At 39.7% G+C, this 26,866-nt stretch overlaps 1 protein-coding gene across 1 annotated transcript in view; it reads right to left on the bottom strand.

Annotated features, from left to right (window-relative positions):
* The window catches only part of LOC125458215 (teneurin-2-like), a 2,666,206-nt gene that overhangs the window by 2,465,547 nt on the left and 173,793 nt on the right, over positions 1 to 26,866 (bottom strand). The window contains exon 4 of the mRNA XM_059650601.1: positions 15,733 to 15,789. The gene's annotated coding sequence lies outside the window, so the exon portion shown is untranslated. The remainder of the gene's footprint in view (positions 1 to 15,732; positions 15,790 to 26,866) is intronic.

Below are 26,866 nucleotides of genomic sequence, written 5' to 3'. Positions count from 1 at the left end.
TGTAACTGGACATCATATATAAATCTCGTCACATTTGCAAGCATTTGACCCATACCCATATCCCTCTAAACCCTTCCTACTCATACAGCCATCCAGGTGGCTTTTAAAAGTTGGATTGTACCAGTTTCCAACACTTCAGCTAATTCCATACATGCACGACACTCTGCATGAAAATGCTGCCCCTTAGGTCCCTTTTATATCTTTCCTCTCTTACCTTAAACCTATGCACTCTAGTTTTGGACACCACGTTCCGGGGAAAAGAGCTTGCCTATTTACCCTATCCATGCCCCTCACAATTTTATAAACTTCTACAAGGTCACCATTCAGCCTCCGATCTTCCAAGAAAAATAGCCTCAACCTACTTAGCCTATCCCTAGAGCTCAAACCCTTCAACCCTGGCAACATTTTTGCCAAACTTTTTGAGACCCTTTCTAATTTCACAACATCCTTTCTGCAGGAGGGAGGCCAGGACTGCATGCAATACTCCAAAAGTGACCAAACCAATGTCCTGTGCAGCCATAACATCACCTCCCAACTCCTATACTCAATGCATTGTCTGATAAAGATAGGCATACCAACTGTCTTCTTCATGATCCTATTTACCTGCTACTCTACTTTCAAGGAATTTTGAACCTGCTCTCCAAGGTTTCTTTGTTCAGCAACACTCCCCAGGACCATCACTGTTAATTATACAACTCCTGCACTGCTTTGCCTTTCCAAAATGCAGCATCTCCCATTTATCTAAATTATCGCTATCTGCCATTCCACGACCCATTGTACTATCGATAGTGATGGGCGCCACCCTTACGGAGCATCTTTTGGCATTTAGGGGGACTGCAGCATAAACTCATCAGAATGATAGTTGGCCTCCAAGGATTAGATATTTTCTAATCAACCGGTTCAAAATACATCATTCTATATCTCTGGACCAGGTAGAATTTGAACACAGGTCTTCTGGCTCAGAGGGAGAACACTATTACTGCACGACAAGGAACCCTTGATACCAAGTGTCAAGAGTGAGGAAACATAAAGCAAAAAGAGTTATACCTGTGTAATTTAGAAATTTGAGTGGTGATTTGGTCAAATGCTTTTCAAGATATTAAGGAGAATAAACAGGATAGGGAGAAATTATTTCCACAAGTTGGGAACACAACAATTCAAAAATTACAGGCAGTCCTCAGAGAAATGGAAATAATGGGAACTGCAGATGCTGTAGAATCCAAGATAATAAAGTGTGGAGCTGGATGAACACAGCAGACCAAGCAGCATCTTTGGAGCACAAAAGCTGATGTTTTGGGCCTAGACCCTTCATCAGAAAAAAAAACAGAACTTTCGGATGATGTTGAAATGTTTTATAATTTATTGCAGATAGGAATTTGTTCTTTTTGTTACATTTTATTTCTGAAAAGGTGGCGTGAAAGATGAAAACTCCTTGCAAATTTGTATCCTGTGCTTTATTTTTCGGAATAATTTGATTTTCTGGAAGGTATACAATTTCTTTACTTCAAGTACATGTATTTTTCTTTTAAGAAATCGAGAAAAATAATTGGAAATTGAAGAATTGTTTCATCCTTCCAGTTATCGCCGTTTCGGTTGAAGGGTCATCCTTAAAAGCTCATTTTTTAAATATTGGAGAGGGAGCGCACTGGTTTGCTGAATGCCTGGCAACTGTTGCTGTGGCGATGCTCGGCCAATCAGGCTGCTGAAAATGTTGGATTCATTTTTGGCGGGAGTGAGCTCTGTGTGTTGATTGGTTACTTCTGAAACCCGGAAGTTCTCCAAACTGCAGATTGTGCTTTGATTTTTGTTTTGTTAAAGCACCTTTTGGGTTTCCTCTCCAAAACCAAGTTGCAAATGAAGAAGTTTGGGGCGTGGGGAGGGTTGTTTTAAAATAAAGCAAACTTGTACCTGAGATGTAAAACCAAAAGGTCTGAAGATGAGAATTATGTTTGCTTTTCTAGCCTCTGGAATTGTTTGTTTTTAAAAATGCAATGGAAATTGAATCAGTATTTGTCATTTGCCAAGTGCTGTCCCCAGTTGAAGGGTGTAGGCCCAAAATGTCAGCTTTTGTGCTCCTAAGATGCTGCTTGGCCTGCTGTGTTCATCCAGGTCCACACTTTGTTACCTTAGAGAAACAGAATTCAGAAATAGCACATCATGAAAGGATGGTATAATTTTGAGTAATTGGATGTTAGATTACTTATTATTTCTAAACCAGAGATTGAGACCTTTTTTTTAGCCAATGATAAAAAGGAACATGGGCAAAGGCATTTGGATGGAGTTAACTTGTGCACTTGCCGTGATCCCATTGAACGATGGAATAGACTTGAGAGGCTCCATGGCAAATGTTTGTTCTTATGTTCATCAACTGATCCACCACTTTACATTTAGGTACAGGAAGAGTGAAATACAAAGATAAATACTTCAGACTTGATGTAGTAGCACATTTTACTTGGACAGCTGACTTTGTGTGACATTGAGAGATCAGTTTATTAGAATAATTAGAACATGTTCCCTGGATGATTGCCTCAGGTGCGTGTACCTACCTGATTGGAGCACCAGCAGAATATCCAGCAAATTAGCTGTTCTTAAAGGGCTGCTGCTTGGACTGATGGAAAGTACCAATAAGTAATTGGGAATTCACAAATTCATCAAGTGTTCCAAGTGTTGTGATATGATGTACATGTACCTTTAAGGGAATATATTTAACATGTTGTCCTTCATTATCACAGTGTAATATGATGTAGTAAACCCGTGACTTTGTACTTATTCCATAAAAACAGAAGTTAGGCACATGTACTAAGCCTAGAGTCTGTAAATAATCTTAATCTCCAAAATAACCCACATTATTGTTTCAGCAATCCTTGCTCTGTGCTGGTACATTTACAGTGATTGCAAGTACATAACCTCATGGAGGACAGAAGATCAAAAATTGGAGAAAGTCCCTTTGATGCCAGCCTTAAGATATTTCTGGATGTAGATGAACGTTTGTCATTGGACATGAATAGCATTTTTAAAACAGGGTCAAACTGAAATATTTGGGTGGGAATGTTTGAATGAGTGAGTACCATTTCTTATATCACTGAGTCTTGGAAGAAATCAAAGTTCTGAGTCCTCAGAAAGATTGTCTAACAGATGCTACACAGATTGTCAGTCTTCAATCAAAAACACAGGGTGTACGGCATATATAGTTTATTCTCAACCTGATGCAGTCACACTGAAGTGATATACAGGGCAACCCGCTCTGAGCTCCTTTGCATTTTATGCTCACATTATATTAACATAGCAGATTGTGTCAGTGAAAAACTCCTTTGAATGCCAGACATAAACTTGTTGATGTGTGCCCCCGAAGCATGCTGCCAATTTGGAACACAAATCAGGAGAAAGAGTAGGCCACTCAGCCCCTCAAGCCTGCTCCACCTTTCAATACCATCATGTGTAATCTGATTGCTCTGCATTGCCACCTACCACCCATAAACTTTCCACCCCTTGCTTAACAAGAGCCAATTCACCTGTGCCTTAAACGTAGTCAAAGAGTCTGCTTCCACATCACATTTTGAGGAAGTGGGCTCCAAAGACTAACAACCCTCAGTGAGAAAAAATAAAATCCTCATATCTGTCTTAAGATAGGTGACCCTTTGTTTTTAACCCTTGGTTCTAGATTCTCTAACATAAGATATTTACATATTGCATTTTAATTCATTCATCCAAAGTGGCATGTGGACTGAGCACGAGTTTGAAACTGTACTTACCTGTTAGCAGACAGACATCATTAATGATGATACACTGTCTTGAGGGAGATGCTTCACATGCAATGGGAGCAAAAAAGTACTCAAACATATATAATCACTGACCCATGACTCAGTTTTGTCAGATCCAAATTATAGAATAGCTAGCTAGAGAGCAATAAGAAAGAAAGAGAACTGGGAAGTTTAAGCTCAGAGATAATATCATTTTATTTTATAAATAGAGGAGTTGAGTATAAAAGCGTGGAAGTAATGCTGCACCTCAACAAATCATCGGTCAGATCACATTTGGAGTATTGCGCTCAATTCTAGGCACCTTATTTAAGGAAGGAGGTAGCCAACATTGTGAAAGACCCATCGCAACCTGGCAATGACCTCCTACAACTTTTTTCCATTCAGCAGAAGATACAGAAGCCTGAACACACGCACACCAGCAGGTTCAGGAGCAACTTCTTTCCAGCCGTTATCAGACTGACGAATGGACTGTGGCCTCAAATAGTGTTACCTGCAATGTAGATTGTATGGCTCTAAGTCTTTTTGAGCTGTACGTTCTATGCTTGCTGTTATCTGCCCCTACCACTTATAAACAAAGCTTTTCATTGCATTTCTGGACACGTGACAATATAATCAATCAATCAATCAATCAACCATTAAAAAAAACCCAGAGAGCGTGTAAAGAAGATTTACTAAAATCATGCCAGGAGTGAGGAATTTTAGACACAAGGGAAGATGAGAAGAATTAGGCTTATTCTCCTTGGAGCTGACAAGGTTAAGGGGTGATCTTATTGAGTTGTTTCAAATTATGGACACATTTGACAGCGTAAAGAAGGATATTGTGTTTCTGCCAGTTGGTATGTCAATCATTGGGGTCACAATTTCAAGATTGTCAACAAGGGAGCTAAGAGTGAGATGAAGAGAAGCTTCTTTACTCAGAGAGTTATTCGGATTTAGAATGTGCTGCCTGGGAGAAGAGTGGAGGAGGATTCCATAGGAGGTTTCAAAAGAGAGTTGATCTCTATTTGTAAATGATTATGTTAGAGGGCTACAGACATAGTCCCATTCTCCCGCCCTAACTGGTAAGCTTTTTCAGGCGCTGATACAGATATGATGGGTTGAATGGTCTTCCTGCACACAGTAAAATTCTATGTTTCTATTTCCTGAATCATCTTACTCATTCTGTAATGCAAAATCTTAAATTGCACAGAGCAACATCCATTTAAATGGATTCCACGATGGTCAATATATTAACTTTTTTCCACTTTTCTTTCTTCTGATATGATGGCTTGGCCCATCGCAACAGCATTATGGATACCCATAGCTACTCCAGATTGAGTGAGTTGTCAGCTCAGCTGCAACCAAACTGGGGGCTTCAGTGAGTAAAGGTGAAGAAGAACCAAGTAAAACACTGACGAACTGCACATTCAAGGAAGGATAGAACAAGTGCTAGTTGGCCATCACCACAGAAAGATTTTCTTCATGCAACTGATGTCTTCATGTAAACCATAATAAAAAAAATTTATAACATACTGTAAGTTTTGGACACATGCATGGAGAATTACAATGTTCACTCAAGTGCCATTATGCAGATGTTTTGTTTCGATCCATTGAGTATGGAACAGTTCATGTATGTCTCAAGTCCACTGTTTTTGCTGTATGGCTATTTCAAAGATGTGTTTGCTATGAGGATGCACACACAGCCATCTGAAACAGTGCCTTAGTGGCAGAAGCAGAGTCACCATTTCTCTCATGCTGTAATTGAAGACCAGTGTGCTGGAGGGTCTTATCCCTGGATTCACTCTAGAAAGGGATCAAATTTGTTTCACACACCTCAATATGGACCTATTCTCAAACAATCCCCAGACCTGAGGGGCTGCCTAACAACGTCAGTGTTTCTTGGTAATACAATATGCCCCCCACACAGCCAAGCTCCTTTTAAAGGATGATCTAAGGACCAGGAAACCATTACAGCATGATGTGTAGCATCTGCAGTTACATGATGTGGCTCAGTGCATCTATCAAAGGATGGTACAACATCCAGAAACCAAGAAGCACATTTACCTCTCCTTCTGAAAATGCAGCAGGAATTGCTGGTTCAGCAGTAAAATTCTTACCACTCAGTCAAAATGTTATATATTCTTTTGGCAAGGATTTCAATGCAGTACTAAAGGGTTATTGCAGCCTCAGCAGTGCCATCATGCAGCTGCTTTGTTCTATTTCACTGAGAGTGGAACTGTTTAGCTTTGCCTAGTGTCTGCTGTTTTTGGTGTTCCCAAATCTTCCAGCAATGAAACAGAACTTGGACAACAATCCAGAGTTCTGCTGTAAAATGGCAGGTAACATTCATGATGCTCACAATGTATTAGCATTTTCAGTTGGATATTTGTATTCTAAATTGGACAGAACTATATATAGCTTTAAGAATGATTGATAGTTCCATATTGTGTGGGGTAAAGAAGGGAAGAACTTAAGTTTCTTTTTTGAGTTCTGTGAATGGTACTGGGATGCCTGGAGATATGCTTACATGCATTTAAATGAGGCCTTCAAAATCATCTCTTGTAGTTAATGGTTTGGTGTTTTAGAAAAAGACCAGGATAGAAGAGAGGGAATCTATTGGTTCGGGGATAGTAAGTACTACAGATGCTGGAAGCTAGAGTCAATAAATCTAGTGCTGGGAAAGCACAGCCAGTCAGAAAAGTATCCAAGGATGTTGTCTAACCAACTGTGATTTTCCAGCTCCACATTTATTGGAAAATATTGGCAGTTGAACACCAACAAAATACCCTCGAACACAGGGAAACAAAGACAGTTTCAACGAGAAACAGTTTTCAATCAGAAAGAGAGAATCATAAATCAGCACGAATGAATGAACATCCTTGGAGTTACCAAACGGTTGCAGTGGGAGAGAGATCCAGTGAGGTCTTTTGGGAGGAAGGAGGACAACTTCTTCAAGGTGGGGATCCTTGAAATAAGGATGCCCACCTTGAAGAAGCTACCTATGAATGAATGAGCACATTTCTTTTAGATACAGAGTGATTTAGGGAGAAAAAGCCTGTAAGAGCAACAGTGCTGTTTAGCAATCTGCAGAAGTCACACAGAAGAAAATAAGTCTTTCGGGTTTAATGTCAGTGAGAGAAAGCTCTGAAAACAGAAGGCTATAGAAGGGGAGCTCAAGGAATCCATGTTCAGGAATAAGAGAGGTGTGCTAACAATCTATGTAAGGGTCACATGAAAAGACAGTAAATGAAGAAGACAGCAGTGAATGAATGCAGAAGTTTTCTAGAAAGAAACCAAAGTACAGCTGCTCCACTGAATAGCAAACTTTAAGCTAGAAACCTGGGTAACACTTCACTGAAGTCTATAAAGTTGTAAACTAAAACAGAATTTGATGGAAAATCTCAGCAGGTCTGTCAGCATCTGTGGAGAGAAATCAAAGTTAATGCCTCGGGTCCACAGACCATTCTTCAGAATGGAGATTTTCTAACAATTTCCAATCGTGTTTCTGATTTTCAGCATCCGCAATTCTTTTGATTTATTTTTCTATAAAGTTATAACTGAGTGTAAAAGAATCTGAGGCTTTATTTCAGAGATTTATAATAAGGCAATTTCAATTCATTCTTGGATGGGATAAAGTAATTTGCATTTCTTTCTTTTTGTGTTCAATAATCTTTAATTTTTGTTGGGAAACACTTTGGCAGCCTCAATATTCAGTGATTGATCACCACGGTAACCAAATCGCAAAACTAAGATGTAAGGTCTGTCAAGACATGTTTCATTTTGGTATATAACTTGTCCAGTGTTAGATTCAGCGGTGATCAAAAGAGAAGCAAAGATCAGTGAACATGCCAAACAAGAGTAAGTCTAGCTTTTGACATAGTAGGAACTGCCGATGCTGGAGAATCTGAGATAACAAGGTGTAGAGCTGGATGAACACAGCAGGCCAAGCAGTATCAGAGGGGCAGGAAGGCTAACATTTTGGGCCTAGGCCCTTCTTCAGAAAGGTCTTCTTCTGAAGAAGGGCCTAGGCCCGAAACGTCAGCCTTCTTGCTCCTCTGATGCTGCTTGGCCTACTGTGTCCATCCAGCTCTACACCTTGTTATCTCAAAGTCCAGTTTTTCTCTTGCTTGCATTCAATGAATCCGCTATTGTTGAATCTATTATTATGCATTCTATTTCTGCTTTGGGTAAATATGCATTTTTTTCTGTTTAAAACAATGTTTTCCAATGTCACTTGATAGTTTACTCAATCATGAACATATGTTAAAATGCATTTTCATGCACCATAGGTGAACTTTACAGAGCGGAAGGCTAGTTAAAGTTTAATTTCTCTCAGTGCTTTCAAATACTAATTGCTGTTCACTGACCTCCCATGATGAATAATATTTTTTTGGGAAGAAAGTACTTCACAAATTTCAAAATCTACATTTCTGCAGGGGAAAGAAAAATCCATTCTTCGGACAAGCTGCCTAACCTTTCCAAACCAATAATAAATATTTGTGATTTGAATTTTTTCAAACCTTTACTCCCTATTGGCTTCAAGTAGCATTTTGACAAAGGAAACAGGAAACCCTTTATATTTTTGACGTAAAGTCATGCTGCAACAAAGCCTTGGTGATTAACTATGACAAGCTAGGGGCTGCTTGGAAAAAAATCAAAGACTTCAGACTGGGCAACATCAGCGGCAAAGCTAATGTGCTTTCTCTAAAACTTTAAGCAATGCCACAAACAGCATAACAACCCTATCCAGTAAGCACTGCATGTTAAAGCAAACAAATTGACATGAGTGCTCCATAACATTTGAACACTGAGATCGGCTCTTTGATTGGAAGATCTACTTTATTAATTCTCAATGGATGCCGAGGCAATTAATCACCAATTCCTCCATCACAAAGCCAGTGTGTCCCAATCTTACATATTAACTCCACATCAATTAACATGTATTGTCCTCTCTTTACAAATCCCAATACAGTAATTGATACTAAGCTGCATAAACTGTATATATCATCATAGCTCTTAAGCCCAATATTTTGTAAATACTTCACTAAATTACCACAAAATCTTTTTCTGATCCACTAAATAAAGCTCTAAGCTCCAATGTACACTTTTCTTCACAACTATCACTTTTCATTCCAGATACTTTAGTGATTCTTCACCACATCCTTTCAATGTTTCAATTTTTTTTAGTCGGTCACTCAGATTTCAATACCAGCCTGTGGTTTGAGCCACATAGCACTCAATTATGCTTCTTCGTTTTGTGTTCAATGTGTTTCTATAGGAAACTCCTGAATATCGTAAGCCTCCTTACAACCTTTCCTGTTTACATTCTTTTTAAATTTTTTGAGGGGAATTTTACTTTAAGTTGCCCAGGGAAAGGAATGGTGAGAAGGAGTTTCACTCTCAGTTTTACAGCCCATCCAATTTACTTTCCATTGAAATGAATTGGGCAGTGAATTGGGCTGTTTAATTTCTTGTCGGATTGCGAGTTTAAAGTTTTGTATGATGCATCTGCACTCTTTAGAACCCCTTGTCTTTCCATTCTTTTAAAAATATCAGTTTATGGTAAACTTCATTTCAGTGTTCCTTCTCCCAAATTGTACTGTATAACATTTTTCTGTATTGAACTGTCATCTTTATCTACACACTCCATTAACCTGACGGTGCATCACTGGGACCTTCTACAGTCTTTTTCACACTTAGACATGCTTTCTAATTTGGCATTATCAACAAGCCACAGTTTGCTCCAAATGCATTTCCTGCAGCCTTCATGATGTACTGTCTAGCATTTGAGGAAGAAATACAAGTTAAATCATAGATGGCCAGTGATAAATTAGCCAAAGTGATTACTGAGGAAGGGCTGAACACTGCTGAATAGAATTGCAGAAGTGTCCTGTTCTATCTTGTTATTGTGTGCTTTTGGTCAAACTATGGAACAGAAAAAGCAACATATGAATAAGTGTGCCCATCCCTTCTCCTTGTAAAACCAGTCACAATTGTACACACATTTGCAGTAATAACATATCGCAACAAGTGCTATCAGCACTATGTTCCAGAAAGACCTCTTACACGTAGAGAGTTACAAGATCCAGCATATCTCATTAGGAATCATCCACTGACGCTGATCAAACATTATAGTTCAGGTGAAATTAAACCCATCTTCAAAGCTTTATACACATCAACAACTTATAATTACACAGCAACTTTAATCTAATGAAATGTCCCTTGGTGCTTCACAGAAGCATTACAAAACAAAGTATGACAATGAGCCACATCAGAGATATTAGATCTGGTGATCAAACTAAAAGAGGTGGGTCTTATGGAGTGCTTCAAATATGGTGTCAGAATTTCCTCTCAGGATCAGATGTGACAACTTGGCTGTGAACAGGTTGGCTTTATCGCAGATTATTGCCACAGAGAGGGATAATTGATAAACAGGGAATTGAGTCTGGAACATGAACCAAAATCAGTGTCTTCAGTCCTCAACGTTTAATTAGAGGAAACTTCTGCTCAGGACTGGCCACCAAAGTCAATATAAGGGAATTTTTCACTTTTACCATTATGAATAAACTAAAAGTCACAAAGACTAAAGACATTTTGTAGACAACTCATCATTACAGGAGTGGTATCCCCTCTTTGCCTTTTTAACATGATTGAAAGCCCTATGGTGCAGTTTCACTTTACACCCATGTTCCTCAGAATAATATTCTTCCCAAGAACCAGTACAACATATGTCCAGCTTCCAGGGGATTCATTTCTCCCCATTTTACAGTCATACTATCAAGTGACTGTCAAAAGATGCTTCTCTCAGTTCCCAGAGAAGTACCAAACCAAATAACAACAGTAAGGTTCATTCGGCCTAATTGTCTCCACAAACCCCAATGATAAATGTTGATGAGACCAGCAACTCTCAGATCCCACGATTTTGCTTTTTCTTCAAAAAGGCTTCTTTCCATTGCTTTAATCTCAAGGCATACCACACTGTTTCTATCCTTGCAATTTTGAAGTAGTTCACTTTCTAACAAGCTGTTAAAAATACCTGAATAGTTGCTCTAATATCCCAATATCTGCTCTTGTGTTCCTGTCTCATTACATCCTATATCCTGGAGATAATTTATACAGTTGATCAACTGCTATTAGAATCAGCACTCTGGCAGTGGGCAATACATTGTGTTCCAAAACAACAGATTTTAGATGCATTACAGCAATGGTCCATACCATGACCTCTTGCTTGTAGATATGCTATTATGTTGAAGCATTGACTGAAGGCCTGTCACCACTCTGTAGAAAATGAAGAAACTATACTCACATCCCCAATTGCATCTTCTAGTGTCAAAGTGTACAGAATTATTGGCAGCTCAAGCAAGAATGGTGCAAAACATAGAAAGCTTACAGAAGTCGAAGTGGAAAAGCTCCTCAATTAAATTACCACAGTGTAATCATTCCTCGCAATCAATTTTTCTGTGTATAGGAACTATCCAAAATCTTTTATCACAAGACAGCCTTTCATTCCAGGGTATTCCATATTATACATGTAAATTCTGAATCAATTAGGTTACCAACTATAAACTCCTCGCCAGATATCAATTTATTCTGTTAATAACAGCAATTCATCCCCAAGGCTCTCAACTCCCATGTGTTGTAACATTTAGCAGCCAAAGAAGCTCATTTAATACCTCTAATATTCTCCAAACATTTTGAACTCAGCAAGATAGTCTGAATCTTCGATCATCTAATAATAGTACAGAATCTCCATGAGGATGAACAATGAAGGAGTTAGAAAATTAAATGGGAAACTTTGGAGCCTAGAATTTATAAAAGCACTGTATAATTTTATTTTTGCTGACAAGTTATTTAGGCACTCGCGACTTTTGGGCTTTTCTGGTTGCCAATCAGGGGGGCTAATTTAGGCGAAGAGGTGTCAGCCGTGAGGAAAATTAAGATCTCATGTGCTCCTCAGTGCTCTGATTTCCACCTTAAAATTGGAATGACTACCTGAAGAAACAGCTCCTTTGGACACCAGACAGTTGGCCTTTTGCAAATGGAAGTCGTATTTAGGAAGCATAACATTATTACCTCCATCTTGAGACAGTTACCACTCTGCTAAATGAGGCAAAGATTTTGAAAAATTCCCTCAAATAGTTCAAAATTGAAAGACACAATGAAAGATACAGTTTTGACAGTGAAGATATAAAGAAAATATCTCCTCTTGTGGAAAACAAAATAACTTGATGTCATCAATATTAGGTAGTCACTTAGACTGAAAATTTCTTCACTCATTAAGTGGTAGGAAAATGGAACTCTCCACCGCAGGGAGTGGCAAAACAGCATGAATCTATTTATTGGGTAGCAAAATGATCATATGAGGAAGAAAGAAATAGAAAAGAATAAATTATAGTTTCAAATGCATGGACTGGTGGAGCTTAATAGTCTGTTTCTGTACCTTATATCATTTTTAATCTTGCTTAATTTACCTTGGATTTACCAAGGTACCTGAAGTGCTCTGATTTTGGTTTATTTAACATCAACTTTAATTGTTTCACCACCCAGAAGCCTTACTGTCAGATACCAAGGCACTCTGCGTTCAAAATCTCCATGCATCTACCTCTCATTTCTCATTTAAGGCCCTCCGTAAAACCTATCCCTTTCAGCAGCCTTTTGGTCATCTAGCTAACACTTCTTCAGATGATACGGCGGCTCAGTGGTTAGAACTGCTGCCTCACAATGCCAGGGACCCAGGGTTTGATTCCACCCTTGGGTAACTGTGTGGAGTTTGCACATTCTCCCCATGGGTTTCCTTCAGGTGCTCTGGTTTCCTCCCACAGACGAAGGGTATGCAGATTAAGTGGATTGGCCATGCTAAATTGCCCATAATGTCCAGGCAGTTGTAGATTGGGTGATAATGGGAACTGCAGATGCTGGAGAATCCAAGATAATAAATTGTGAGGCTGGATGAACACAGCAGGCCCAGCAGCATCTCAGGAGCACAAAAGCTGATGTTTCGGGCCTAGACCCTTCATCAGAGCTCTGATGAAGGGTCTAGGCCCGAAACGTCAGCTTTTGTGCTCCTGAGATGCTGCTGGGCCTGCTGTGTTCATCCAGCCTCAAATTTTATGATGTAGATTAGATGGATTGGTCACAGGGAATACAGGGTTACAGGATGAGATGGAGGGTGGGTCAGGGTGTGATGCTCTTTGGAGGGTCAGTGTGAACTTGATAGGCCAAATAGCCTTCCTCCACACTGGAAGGATTCTGTGATTCAATTTGATGCTTCTTCTGGGACTAAGCAAAAATTTGTTTTAAAGCACTCTGGTAAAACACTGAGCCGTGTTATGCTCAGGTACTAGGGAACAAAACATAAAATTAGACTGATTTGCTCCTGAAATCACCTGGGAAAATTTCATGTTCGTAATAGGATGAGGTAGGCGAGGTGAAATGACACTGATCAGAGAAAAGTTGACCCCTTAAGTAGAATCAACAGCATCAATTTAAATCTGCTCCTTACTGTTGACCCGACCCACAAAAACAAACAAAGGTAGGTAACCACATGTGGTTGAAGGAGCAATAAGCAGTTAAGAAAGTAAGTAGTGGCTATGGGAGATTTGTAAGGGACTAAAGGTAGCTCAAGAAGCCTGTTTACAGGCCAGAGCTACCTTTTGCAGGGCGAGTGGGTATTGTCCACCAGGATGGGTGATGGCACTTACGAGGCTGGTCTGTCTGTCTTTGAGGTTCAGGAGCTCCATCAGCTGGAAGGTCTTCTGGCTGGATCCAGGATTACGCAGGGGCCTTTGTAGGGATGGAAAGAGGTGCTGGAAAAAGGGATGACAGTGAGGAAGAAGGCTGCAAGAGGAACAAAGATAAAGGAGTTTCCAGTGAGGAGAGGGGAAGAAGGCAGTAAGCGGGTGGGAGATGGGAAAGTTGGAGGATACAAGGCAGGACTGGTTCATAGAATCCATGCAGTGTGGAAATACACTATTCAGCCCATCAAGTCTGCATCAACTCTTTGACAGCCTCCCGCCCAGACCCAGCCTATCATCCCACATTTACCACGACTAATTCACCTAGACCTCACATCCCTCAACACTACAGACAATTTAACCATGGCTGATCTACCTGACCTGTTGGACAGTGGGAAGAAACCAGAACACCCTCAGGAAACCCCATGCAGACATAGGGAGAATGTGCAGACTCTACACAGACAGTTGCCCAAAGCTAGAATCGAACCTGGGTCCCTGTTGCTTTGAGGTAGCAGTGTTAAGCACTGAGCCAGCATGCTGCTCGTTGAAGTTGCATTGCTGGGGGCTAGTGGAGATGAGTGGAGGAGGAGGCTGCAGTACAGAAAATGAAGGTGGCAACATCATGGATGAGAAGAAAACTGTAAGGTTTGGGGACAATGGAGAGCAGCTTCAAATTGTTAGGAGTGAACATGATGGGGGTGCGCAGTGGGAGTCAACTGTGAATCCGGAAAACTTAAGGCAATTTAGACAATGAATTCACTGAAAATGAATGCAGAATCTCTAGCTTTAGCACATAAATGTTTAAGAGCTAATATTTTATGAAGAAAGGATAACTTTTGTTGTTAATTCATGCCTGCTGTTCTGAACCAATTTAACTGTGGTGGTGTCTAGGGTGTTATACTTTCCTTAGCTTTCAGTTTAATGGAAGTTTGATAATTGAGGATATTAATGAATCCCTGTAAATCTGTTTCTGAGCAGGTTCAAATGTCTCACACAACACTAATACAGAAGAAATTGTTACTGTGTGACTGCATCACCTAATAAATGAGTTCGTGAGAATGAAAACATAGTCCCCCAGAACCAAAATGAAGAACTTCAGAAAATTTTAAGAATAGTCCTTGAAATAAAATTGTTTTGACCCCTGCCATACAAGTGCAGGATGTTGTTCTTGATTGTCCATTTGTCGAGTATGGTGTAGCAATGAAAGGGTTCCATTCATTTGAATTTTTAACCAACAAAAGTTGCCCGAAAGGATTGATTTTCACACTGCAATTATCTCCTCTGTTTATTCTGCAGTCCCTCCAACTCAATGTGAAGAAGTATTTTTGTTTTTGCAGCTAGTGTCTTAGCACAGGTAAAGATGAGCTTTTCATGCGGCTTTATACAGGATTGTAGTTAAGCACTCAGCAATTAATTTCCTCTCAAACAAGTTCTCTCAAAAGACTTAGTAACTAGTGAAATTGGGAGAGTATCTAAATGCTGAATTCAAAATGTAAACTAAGTATTCTCTTCAATGTAGGAAACATTTGAAGCTGGCAGAGAGTTAACTGCTCTGAAGAAGGTTAACTCAGCACCTCAAGTTTCATTTGACTAAAAGTTTACAGGATATGATTTCTACCTCAGCAGCTCACAGCCTGTGTGATGCAATTTTCTCTTGGTCAAGTTTCATCCTGTGTATGTTAGGGGGTCTATTCTCAGCAGACACTAAGATACTCTTGATCCATAGCACTGCTGCATTAATAGCAAAGTCAAACGAATGACAAATGAATATTGGGAGGCTTCCATCACTGACTTTTTAAAATATATATCAGCTTACATCCAGGAAGCAAAGCAGAAATCAACATCAGCATGCTGTATTGTATATGATATATCTTGATGTATACAAGTGTTTAATCTTACATTGTAAATAACAGAAGACTTTTACATTGCTTAATAACCAGGCACCTAACCGATTCATGCTGCTATGATTTGGACTAGTGTTTCCAATCTGCAGGTACTTTGCAGTATGTCCTCCCTGCAGTTCTGAGTCTTGGGACATCTCTATACATCAAAGAGGAAGCCAAAATAATCCACATTCCACAGATAGAAATTAAAGCGGAAAATTTCCTTTCAACAGAAGGAACTTAAAAAAAATAGAAGCTACAAGCAACATTCGACAGTCTCCTCTCCATTACATTATTGTTTTTCACTTGTCATTCATACCATTAATAAAGTAAATAAGAGAGATTTTCCTCCCACTTATCAATTGTAGTACTTACAGCAAAGTCGAACTGCTGCGTGTTTCAAATGCTTTCATTTACAAATGCTTTGGGAACCTGAATAAGAAACAAAAGTTTTAGCTTAACACATTGTAAAAGAAAGGCCAGGTTATCAATATTAACCAGCACATCTAACACCAGAAGCAGGCCTTTTCAGGTGGTATGGTTTCTACCCCCTCTCCAAAGTGAAGGTCTCACCTCAGGAAGTTGCCAGACAATCCTAATGATGGGTTTGTAGGTCCAAACAATGTCAGTGATTAGCAGTGCCTCGGACTGAGAGTACTAGCAGTTCTCTGATTCTAAGCTCCAGAGCCCAGGGCCAGATAAATACAGGCATCACAGAATTGGGGCATGGGATACAGGCGGAAGGCTTGGTACAGCTTCCTCCTTGATGTATAGAGATGTCCCAAGACTCAGAACTGCAGGGAGGACATACTGCAAAGTACCTGCAGATTGGAAACACTAGTCAAAATCATAGCAGCATGAATCAATTAGGTGCCTGGTTTTTAAGCAATGTAAAAGTCTTCTGTTATTTACAATGTAAGTGGAGAAAAGGAAAATGTGTCCCCACTTAAAAATAAACCACAAAGGTACAGATTTAAAAGTGATTTGCAAATGAAGCAGCAATAATGTTAGAAAAGTGTTTTTCCCACAGTATATGCTGAGGGTGTGGAGTGTACAGTCTGGAAGTGTGATGGAGGCAGGATCAATTAAAACATTCAAGATGATTACTTGGCTGGAAATAATGTGCAGCGATATGGGTATAAGACAGGAGATTGGCACTAAGTAATAGCACCACTGGGGACACAGTGGGCTGAATGGCCTCCTTCTATGCCATAACAATTCTGTTAATCTGTGAAGAGAAGGGATCAGGTAGAGAGGTTGCATACATTGAGGCTAGCCCTAACGGTGGGAACATCTAATTTACAAAACAGGGCCTGGGGAGTTGCTGGGGGAAGATGCGACCCTTAAGGGTGCTGTCACACTCCACCTGCCATTTTGATCGACTTGACAGAGGATGTTAAAAACTGTAAAAATGACCTTTATAACTTTTCACAGAGGAAATGAGAAATAGAAACAATTCCCTAGAAACTTGTTACTACGACTAACAGAAACACACCAATCAATTTAACATGAACTCAGAGGGACCTTGTCAAATTGATCACTCCTTCATCAGAGCGGATTTAGATGTAAAGCACAGTGGCATGAATTCTACCGCAACAATTATCACGACTTCCAAACTATGAGGGCAACCCTCTGTTACCGAGCCTGATATTTCAATTTCCCAAACCAGCCAACCCAGTTACTTCACTTAGAAAGACTATTGATTGACCACCAAAATGGTGCTGTTTTTATGCTGATCACCTGCCACCCAAAACTGGGTCACTGCAGATGGTTGCTTACGACTGTTAGTGAAATTGATGCTTTCAATCTGTTAGTTTAGACCAACCAGGGTGAAAGGGCAGCTTACTAATCACATTTGCTCCACAGTTCTATAACATAATTTAATACATTTTCAAAAAGTACATAAAATTCCAGTCAATGAAAGGTGCATGATTATTAATGGAAATATAGCTAGGAACTAAAACAATCATTATTAATAAGGGCAGAGCATGCCGCCTTTTACTCTGACAAAACTTAGCCATTTATTACAGTATTATTTTCACAGGATTTCAGTTGTCACATCTTGGTCAGTTTTGTTGCCCATCCCTAATTGCCCTGATACGGTCATGGTGACCCTCGTGAATTGCTGCATTCATGTGGTCTAGGTGTACCCACAGTGCTATTAGGAAGGGACATTGAGGGAATGGGTGATTCAGTTCCACATCAGTATACTGTGTGACTTGGAAGGGAACTTGCAGGGCTCCCAAACATTTGCTACCTGTTTTTCTAAGTGGTTGAGGTCACAGGCTTGGAAGATGCTGTCAAAGGAGCCTTGATGAGCTACACCATGACATTTAATACATGGTACACAAGGCTGGTACTGTGCATTGATAGTGGAGGCATTGAATGTTTCAGGTAATTGACGGAGTGCCAATCCAGCTGGTTGCATCATCAGTGTTCAATCTCTTATGTGTTGCTAGAGCTGCACTCAGCCAGGCACAGGGAGATTATTCCATCAGATTCCTAACTTGTGCCTTGTGTATGGTGGATTTGGGAGTCAGCAGGGAATCAGCAGATGAGATAGTCTGCACAGAATTCTAGCTTCTGACCTGTTACTGAGTTAACAGTATTTAAATGACTGGACGAGTTCAGTTTCCGGTCAATACTAACCATGAGGTTAATGACAGTAGAGCATTCAGTGATGATAATGCCACTGAATGTGAAGGGGAGAACGTTTTATTCTCTCTCTTTGGAGGTGGTTGTGGCTGGCACCCTTGTGTGGCATGAATGTTAATTGCCACGTAGCAATGTTTAATTAATGTCTGGTAACTGGCTCACTTAAGTCATCTGGTGAAATAAAACTCTTCAGGATTGTGTCCTACTTATGCATTACCTGCAACCTCAGGGCAGAGATGAGTGTCTAGAGCAGGATGAATTTCCCAATCACCATTCACCATGCAATTACTCTCAGATAACTATATAAAACAATCAACAGTCACTTGTTATATGCTCTACCAGGTATTCAATTTCATTATGGTGAATGAAGTTCTGCAATGGGCAATGTTACCCAAGGCAAAGTTTATTACGACATGTAGCAATGGCAATTTCTGGTTTCTGGCTGCAGCTAATGGCAGAAAACTGTGGCTATGTTTGTCATGTCCCATAGGATAGGGATGCCTGAACAAGATCATGTATTTGGTTTATACCAGATAATAGATACATTTTATTTTGGTCACGTGCATGGGCACACTTTTATTGTCACAGAAATGACTGACATTTATTTTATGATAGGCATCTCATCAGAAAAGTTAGAAAGGATGAGTACAAGGTGAAATAAGTCAAAGAGCTTGTTTTTTTTAACAGCTGCAATTATAGCTATCAAGATGAGGCATTCTTATAGCTCAGAAAACATGAAAATGGCAGACAAGAAAATACCTACGTATCCATAGAGCCCGGGCCTACAGGTTTATGCAATTGTGTGGCTACATGCCAAAAAAAAATCACAATCATGTGACCTCCTGGTAAATGATCAGATGAAAACCGCAGGTTAATAAGGGGAAACCATGCCTGAAAAATACCTCCCAGCATTTGTTGTCCATCCCTAATTAGCATGGGGAAGTTGGTGGTGAGCTGTCTTGTTGAACAGCTGCAGTTCTTGTGTAGGAACACAGAGCAGAATAAGAAAGGGAGTATCAGGTATTAACTTATTGACAGTGAAGGAATAATGATTTTATTGTGAGTCAGGATGGTGTGAGATTAGGAAGGGACTTGAAGGTGATGGCATCTACCTGTGCATCTACTACCCAAGCCACTATGGGCGGTAGGGATCAGAGGTTTGGAAGGTGCTGTTGAAGAACGCTCTGAGTAGATCATGGTCAGTTTGATTTACAAGTCACTTTGCTTCTTAAATAATGTGCTCTCCTGCCGTACTGAAGTCAGGTTCAGCTTCCACATAAGGAAATACAGTAAATTGGCAGTATTCACCGCATGAATTGCCAATCTGGTTCACATGAGATTATTCTCAGAGAAAAGAACCATCTAAAACCCACAATATATGTTGTGAATGTGATCCTCAGTCTTCTGAATTCAGTGGAAATAATTGCTCTACACACAATTACCTGATCCCCCCACTATTTTTAAACCTCCATCAAATTACGTCTGCACTATTCATTGAGCCTGTTTGGGTCATTAGATTTTTTAAATTGGGAATTTATTATGTGGTCTTCCACTTGAACTTCTCCAGTGCTTCAATAACTCCCAGCATGTGAACAGACTAAAATGGATGCAGTATTGCAGCTGACACCTAACTAATGACCTGTACAAAGATAAAATGGAATGCTTTGTTTAATAATGAACTATCTTGTGGATACATTATTGTTAATGGTACGTTACTTATATTATCAACTTAAGGATATACAGGTGAAGGATATTGATTAAATACCTGGAGTTTACATCAAGAAAGACTGTAGGGACACTTAGTGTTGGTTAGGGGAAAGACAGACACATGTAAAGTTACATTCGACCTGCTATTAAAAAGTCTTGTGTCTGTTCTTTGACTTTACCAAACAAGCATCAGAAAAAAAGCACTCAAAATCAAACTGAAAAGCAGTATACAGTGGATGTTGAAAATTTGATATCAAAAATTGCTGGAATGGCTCAGTAGCATTTGTGGAGAAAGAAACAGAGGTAATCTTTCAGACTGATGACCTTTCACCAGAATAGGTCAGTAATCTGAACTTTAGCTCTGTTTTTCTACTGAAGATTTACAGCATTTTCTATTTTTATTACATCCTGAAATCTAGTTGCTTTATATTTGGCCATTATGTATAGATGCCAATGTTGGACCAGGTGGACAAGGTCAAGAAGTCACTTGACACCAGGTTATAGTCCGACAGGTTTAATTGAAATCACAAGCTTTTGGAATGCTGTTGCTTTGTCACTTCACCTGATGAAGGAGCAGGGCTCCGAAAACTTGTTGGACTATAGTCTGGTGTTGTGTGTCTTCTGACTGATGATAACTGGTCTCCAAGAAGATCCAAATCTACTAGAATCATCTTACGTCTGTGCATTCAACTAATTCCCAATCCACATCAGCAAATTACCATTAATTTCTGAAGCTTTTTATCTTGTAGTGACATCTCCTAGGCAGTACCACATCAATCATTACTATTGGAAAAAGGTGAAACATGTCTTTATTTCAATGTTGAAAGTGAATGTGTTGAAAGTTGTTTATGGTCACTTGGGAGAAACAGATGAAAAGCATAGTAAATTAAAGCATGACTATTCGAACAGATAGAGTGAAAGTTCAACAGTGATACAACAAATTCAGGGTTGCTAAGAAAAGTTCAAATAGCATTCCATAAAGAGCTATGCAAAAAGTTGTTTTGAAAGAGCAATGCTCATGTGACTGGGGGTAATATATTAGCCAGTATGGTTTCCTATGTTACAACAGTAACTACATTTCAACATTTATAAACACGCTCTGAAGCACTCCGAGGCATTAGGTGGTCATGAAAATTATCACATCGATGATTTTTTTTCACATTTTGAGAGGTTTTGTTAAAAAAGAAACTGAACACAGTAGAAATGAACAGATCATTTTCAGTTTGGCAAGCTGTCAGAATTGGTGTGTCACAAGGATCAGTGCTGGGCCTCAGCTGCTTACAATCAATAATGACTTAGATGAAGGGACCATGTAATATATCTGAAAGTGCTGATGATAGAAAACTAGTTGGATAAGTATGCTGTGAAGAGGACATCATGAGGCTGTCATGTGGCATCTGGCAAACAAGCTAAGTGTGCAGACAGGAAAGTGGCAAATGGAGTAGTATGTGGCGAAATTAGTTAACTCACTTTGGTGGAAAGAATAGAGAAACTGAATAAAAATGTCTCACCATTAAAAAAATAAAAACGTTTGGTGTTCAGAGGTATTTGACTATGTTTGTACCAGAAATAGGGAGTTTCCATGTAGATCAGTATGCAACTGAGAAATAGAATACTATCTTGGCTTTTACTGCAAAGGCAGTTGGAGTAAAAGTATAAGGAAGTCCTTCTATGATTGCAGACAGTCTGGCTGATGCCACATCCAAATGCCTTATGCTGTTTTGATGTCCATACCAGACAGGAATATGTTTGCCATAGAGAAGGCTCAACCAGATTCACTTCGATGATTCCTGGAATGATGTCGTTATGCTTTTAGCAGGGGTTGATTGGAATAGTCCTATGCTGCTTGCCATTTAGCAGAATGAGAGATGGCTTCATTGAAATATGTTAAAGTCTGAGAGGGGTTTAAAAATAAACAGATGTGACATAATGTTTCCATTGGTTGAAGAGTCGAAACTTAGAGGAAATAGTATTGGCGTAAGGGAACAACCACTTTGTACAAACAGAACATCATGGCTCTTTCCAAGACAAGAAGGCTATGAATGCTCAGACATTGAGGATATTCAGTGTTGAGATCCATTGGTAGCACTTCCACCACTAAGTCAAGAGGTTATGGGATCAAATCCTATTGTAGAGGCTTTTGATTAGAGACTAGTGACTCCATTGCATTGTGATCTTATTAACAGACAGCCACTTATATTTTCTGGTTCTGGAATAGATGCTTGATCTGGCAAGAAAGGAATGCATCTGGGCCTAGAGAGATTTGTACTTTTGCCTGGTGGAGTCACAGTCATCTTTGCAAACACCGAAATCTCCTTTATCAGCCATCCTAAATAAAAAAAATGCATTTGAGCTTTGTGTGTCAGAACAGCTTGACAGCAGTTCCACTGGATAGGAGGAAAGGACATTATACACTGAGGTAAGAAAGCTGCCAGCTGCTTCCATTATGCTGCTTGTCTGCAGCACAGATGATACCTAAAATCGGAATCATTGCAGTCTGAAGATTTTTATCAGGCTTGTTGGAATACAGTCAATTCCACTTTGCTTAGTTCCTGATAAGGATTCTTTCTGTTAAAGCATTAAAAAGTGAAATTCCCAAGCCATTTTTCTGTTTTTATCTTATTCATTCAGGCTAACTTAATAGGTTCAGCTGTAAATCACCACTAAGTGAGGAGCATTTTGCCTAGATTGCACATTTTACCGGTTTCCACCTGAGATTTCACACAATAATTTTCCTTCTAACTTGTTACATTAGGACAGTATTAAAGGGAAACATATTAAGAATTCTTTCACAACTATTAAAACTATTGAAATCAGTTATTGTTTTATGCCTATTTATAATCTACATCTTTGAACAAAGAACTCATTTTATTATTTTCCTCATTACTGTCATATGATGGGTATCTTTTAACCATGAATGGAAGAATGTAGCTAAGAAGAACTTATGTCAACAACTGCCCCTCCAGATAGTCCAAACAGCTTCTCCTTATTCAATCAATCAAAACCCTCTTTAAACATTGTTATTAATTTACCCCTTAACCTTCCCCACTTTAAGGAGAGTAACTTCATTTTAATCACATCATAGAATCGTTACAGTGCAGAAAGAGATCATTCAGCCCATCATGCTCGCTCTGGCTCTTTGAATGAGCAATTCACCCAAAAGCTTTTCTCCAGACCTATGCCTATAATTCAGCACATATTTCCTTTTCCCTCCTAATTCCCTTTTGAATATCTTGATTAAATGTGTTGCCACCATTCTTTCCGGCAACACAATCCGAGTTTTTACACTCACTATGGGAAGATGTTTCCCTCGTGTTACTTCTGTTTCTTTTGCCAATTACTTAAAATCTGTGCCCTAACATTCTTGAAGTGGGAACAGTTTCTCCCAATCTATGCTGTCCAGATCCCTTATGATTTTGAATGCCTCCAACAAATTTCTTCTCGGCCTTCTCTTTACAAGGAAATCACTCTCAATTTTTCTAACCTACTTTCATCACTGAATTTCCTCATCTCCAGGATTATCCTCATTAATCATTTATGCATCGTCTCCATTGGCTTCATATCTTTTGAAAAATGGGTGCACAGAACCAGAAGCTATACTTTGGCTGAGACCAAAAGTGTCTCTATAGGACATCCTTGCTCAGATACTCCATACCTACATTAAGAGAGCTCAGGATATTAATTGCTTCAATAACCATTCTGTCAAACTGTCCTGCATTGGTTGGCCTGCATTTGTCCACAATCAATTGTCCATTAATTTTGTTCTAAATTACTGTGTCTACAGGTTCTTCATCACCAAGTTAACTGAATGACCTGTAAATGCTGGACTTAGCAAAATACCTTTTCCTGAACTCAGGTATATCATTTGTAATTAACTACTTGACTGGTAACACCTCAGAGTCTAAGGGAGACTGGAAAGTTATATCCAATACCTCTGCAACTTACACTCCCAGTTCCTCATGAACATTGCATGAATCTCAACTGTTCCTATAGTTCTATCAATGTTAAATACTGGCGACCAAAATAACACCTTCTTTATGATTTTAAATTGCCCAATTTTATTTTTTACTTCACTCACAAGATGTGTGCATCACTGGCTAGGCCAGCATTTATTGCCCATCCCTAGTTCGCCATGAGAAGCAGGTGGCGAGCTGCCTTCTGCGAGTTCCCCTCCAAGCCATTCACCAAGCCATTTTTTGCAGGTGGACCTGTAACATCATGAGGAAGGGTGTTCTGGGATTTTGCGTCAACAACAAATGGCAATATATTACCAAGTCAGGATGGCGAGAGGCTTGGAAGTGACTTGCAAATGGTAGAGTTCCCATCTGCCTGCTATTTATTTCACTATGTCCTGGGACCATCTTCTTTCCTGATGAAGACAGAATTAAAATTGTAAATTGGCTACCTCAGCTATTCTCATCTCCTCCCTTTCTGGTGCTTAATTTGTCCCACTCCTCTTACTATCTTTTTACTTTTAATATGCCTGAAGATTTTGGGATTCTTTTTAATGTTAACTGCCTATCTTTCTCAAACACTTTCTTTGCTTCTCCTACTGTCTTTTAATTCTCTTTTGAAATGTTCTATATTCAGCTTGATTCTCAATTGTATTAACCTCCAATCTCTCCAATTGGATGAAGTTTCTTATCTCTGGGTATTCAGAGTTCATCAGAAGACTAGATAAACATATCACATGACAAGGGTCATGCAAACTGTTCAATTGCAAAGTCTTTCAGAAATATATTCCAAGAATATGTGTATTAAATATGCAGTCGCAAAATGGTTTTGCTGTGAGAAATATTCATACTAGTGTTAAAGGGAATACCTTCCCCTAAGGCAATAAGATTGCAAATAGTTTCTAAATTTTATTCTAATTAAAAAAGTGCTGGCTCATTTGCAATCATCTGTCTGTCAGATAACCTCGAATTCATGATAATTTAAATGTTATTACTAACAGAGGAATGTGCATGTGGGGTCCAAAATTGAACGAGAAAATTATTCTTCAGATAAATAGTTAAACAGAAGATATTTTTCTCAAGTACTTACAGACATTAATTGAAGTGGAAGGTATGTCAAGCCCAGACGTTCCTTTCTTTATAGTGAACAGGGGAACTTAGTTTAAAAAAAACACTGCTGCAATTTATGTTGTGATAGCAGTGTTAAAAGCTCAAGAAGATATGTTAATGATTTATAGATTAATCACAACTGAAAATCTATCTTCACTGAATTATATAATCACAAAAACACTCAAGAAGCTTGGCACCATCCAAGACGAAGCAACCTGTTTGTTTGGCACCATGTCCACAAGCATCCATTCCTTCCCCCACCAAGGCTCAGTACACACTGCTGCTACTATCTACAAGATGCACTTCAGAAATTCACCCAAGATCTTCAGACAGCACCTTCCAAACACATGATCACTTTCATCCAGAAAGACAAGGACAACAGATACATGGGAATATAACCTCCTGCAAGTTCCCCTCCAAGCCATTCACTATCCTGACTCGGAAATAAATCACAATTCCTTCGCTGAGTTAAAATCCTGGAATTCCCTCCCTAAAGGCATTTTAAGTCAATGTACAACACATGGGCTTCAATGGTTGAAGAAGACAACTCACTACCACCTTCTCAAAAGCAATAAATGGTATCCATCAACGACATTCACGTCCTGCAAGAGAATTTAAAAAATATAATAGCAACAACAGGTGGAATCTTATAGGAATCAGGGTGACATAGGCTATGGAAAGTTCTTATCTGATTCAACCTATCTCAGCAAAGAGCATTTTGCAGTATATTTATGCTTTGTTCGAGTGGCAAGGCGAGTTTCTGACAGGACAGTGGTGAATTGCTGAAAATAGGGGATTATAGATTATTAAATGCTGTATTTATGACACAACTTGCTTCACTAACATTGAGCTTCTTATCTCTAAATGCAACCAACAAGCAGCAGTCACAGTCGGTACCTGGTGATTTCAGCTCACTGCTGGCTGCAAAAAGCCTCCGTATTATTCAACACCAAACAAGTAATTATCCATGGCCACCAGCTACACTCATCCACGGACACTGGCATTCAATATTGGTCAACACCTCACAACTCCCATGCCACCTCTCCGATACACTTGCGGGAAGCTTAGGAAGCAAAGGCTTGCACTACAGGCTGCACCAGACAACCGCTTGAAAAGACTACAGCTAGGATAGTTTGGACACAAGGGCAAGCACTCAGCTCATGGATGAGACCAGATAGCATCGCATGGCTATTCACTTCCTCTCTCAGCACTTATTCGTTTTGCAGTTAGATATATACTCAGAGTATCCATGTCTTGCCTCGTCTTGCCATACCAATAAGCAGAATCACCCAACAAGGCAGCTTGCCTTGCTGGTCAGCAGTTCTCAGTCAAAGGGGGTGCATCTTTTCCTGTATGATAGTGTTTAACATCTATCTCACATGTGCCAGCAGCTTAACACACTGCATGTGCGACAAGCAGTCAGCCATATCCCCAAAGTCTCAGATGAATCATCCTCAACAAAGTCCATGGAGGTACCTGTCAGTCAGTCAGAGGGACCAGCATAGTATGACAAGGGCACACTTCATCATAGTCCAGGCAATTGGCCATGGTGTGGTGTCTGATCAAAGTGCTGTTGGTCAGGGGTCCAGGTCTCTGCAGTTGGGCGCTGGGTCATGGGGAGATGAACAGGCATCCATCAGGGATCTCAGCACTTCTCTTCCAGGGCTGCGCAGTAGATCACTCAAATGGTGCCACAGCCTGTTAGGAACCTTCCATGGAAACTAAGGGGAAAAAGGGTTGAGGGAGGTAAAGGGAGGTGCTACCACAGGAGGAAAATTGGATTGGGATTGGATTCTGTAGTCAGCAAGGAGACAATGACAATTGTGAATAAAGGCAACATTGACTGCAAGGGGGAGATATGGTAAAACATACAAGGTCATACAGTAATGAGGGCTGTCCATGGTCAGGAGCACCCTGGTTCTGAGGAGTGGTGGAGTTGTTCAGAAACAGTGTATAGTGAGATAGAGTTAGTATCGGATGCGAAGGCATCACAGGGAAAGGTAAGATAGTTGAACAAGGCACATCTGGTAAAATACGGTAATAAATTTTGCCACATATGGCATTACTACCTCTTACCAGAGCTG

This window comes from Stegostoma tigrinum, chromosome 13, assembly GCF_030684315.1.
Source record: "Stegostoma tigrinum isolate sSteTig4 chromosome 13, sSteTig4.hap1, whole genome shotgun sequence".
In the NCBI taxonomy this organism is placed as follows: Eukaryota; Metazoa; Chordata; class Chondrichthyes; order Orectolobiformes; family Stegostomatidae; genus Stegostoma; species Stegostoma tigrinum.
Note: the sequence above shows the minus strand (reverse complement) of the source record. Positions and strands in the feature narration are given on the sequence as shown.